Source organism: Aegilops tauschii, chromosome 7, assembly GCF_002575655.3.
Source record: "Aegilops tauschii subsp. strangulata cultivar AL8/78 chromosome 7, Aet v6.0, whole genome shotgun sequence".
In the NCBI taxonomy this organism is placed as follows: domain Eukaryota; kingdom Viridiplantae; phylum Streptophyta; class Magnoliopsida; order Poales; family Poaceae; genus Aegilops; species Aegilops tauschii.
In genome coordinates, this window is record NC_053041.3 from 143479616 (window position 1) to 143481332 (window position 1717).

At 57.2% G+C, this 1717-nt stretch overlaps 1 pseudogene; it reads right to left on the reverse strand.

The window, feature by feature from the left end:
* Positions 1 to 666: 666 nt before the first annotated feature.
* On the reverse strand, positions 667 to 1409 carry LOC120968754 (tryptophan aminotransferase-related protein 1-like; annotated as a pseudogene).
* Between the last annotated feature and the right edge of the window lie 308 nt (positions 1410 to 1717).

Here is a 1717-nt window from a genome sequence, read left to right on the forward strand (position 1 = left end):
GGCCTGGCGGTGGCCCTGCTGGCGTCCTTGGGGAGGGCCTTGCCAGGTGGCCCGACAAGGGTCTTGCCGTGTGGCCCGGCAAGGGTCTTGCCGTGTGGCTCGGCAAGGGTATTGCCGTGGCGCGCTGTCGTCCCCGGCAAGGACCTTGCCGGGGGTCTCGTGCCTTTACTCGGCAAGGATCTTGCCGAGGATCGTCGTCTTCTAATTCTCATCTGATCTTGGGTGTTCCTTGTCTTCACAAAGATCTGCATGCCACCATGGAGGTGCCTCCCGAGCCCTGGCCCAACGTGATGTTGGAGACCGTGGACTCAAGGGTGGCTCGCTCTTTTGGTGTGGGGCAAGCTGGCCCGGCAAGGGTCTTGCCGGGGCTGCTGAGGCTGCCCCGGCAAGGGTCTTGCCGGGGGAACCTGCTTCGTCCCTCTGCTCTTTGTGTTCTTGGCCTTGGTGTTGCTCTGGTTATCTTGGGCTTCGGTCTTACCTTGGCTCACCTCCCCTGTTCTGCTTGGTGTGAGCGTGGGTGCGGCTCCGACTGCCCGTGCACAGGTAAAGGGGTACAAAAGTGCGCCCCTCCTTTTGTACACCGACAATTTACTCTTAATATTTTACAAATGAAGTTAGGCATATACTGTTTATATAGTATGCAAACACAGACATATCTATATAGTATTAGGGGCCCATGTCGTCGAGTTTTCCCAAGGGCCCAGGGAAACATAGGGCCAGCCCTGTGGGATGGTTGGCGTCGGCAGGAGACAAGACGTAAATGGATGTCTGGGATAGCTGGGTGGCACCAGTACCGACCACGAGGTGGTAACCATCGACCGCTGCGTTGCCGACGAGGCGATGGAGGCGGCACACATAGCGCTCGAATTCCGGCTCGAGGATCAAGCAGATCCCCCGGCGTCGGATAAGTAGCTCATCCCCCGCCACCCGGGGATCACGACCGCCGTGCACTCCCCGACCTCCTTCCAGAATGCCTCGTACATGGTCGGGTCCCCCCTGCACGCGCGCCAACGAAGAAAGAAGAAGACACAAATTCACGTGCAATCAGTCACCTACTGTCATGGAACGAAGACATGAAACACACGCACATCTCGAGGTTAATAACGGCGTCGAGCATGACGCCTGGCTCCGGTGGCGTCCAGGGATGCTGCTGAGAACGCTCGCAGTCACTTGTTCTTGCCAAAGAGCTGTTGTCAGACCGAGTCCCTTCCACCTTTCCATCGACGTCCTCCGCCCTTCCGCCCCGGTTGGGTACCGCCGCGCTCGCAATAACCACTGCCTTGTTGCTCCTCCAACTAGACACCATCCTTTGGCTCAGCCGTTGGCTATCATCGACGAATCGAACGACCGACCTGGGGGGTCGCTGTGTTTATCGCCGCCGGGGCAACGGACGGCATGAGACGATGCATCTGGCACGACACGAAAGCGTGCATCTTGTCCACCACTCGATACTACCTACGTGTGGTCCTTGCGCATGCGTGCTGGCGACACGGTGGTAGAAATTGAGGCGCGCTTCTTTTATCTAAGGCAAACACTTCCCCATATAGGTGGCAAGAGCTAGCCGGTGGCTATGTATTTAGGGCAACTCCAATGGCGGTTCCAACGAACACGCAATGTATTAATTTTTTGTCCATTTGAATCGGTCGATTAGGTGGACACCGAAGTCTGGCTGTGTCTAGAATCATAGATGCGTCCAACGCGTTGGGTAGCATTTCAG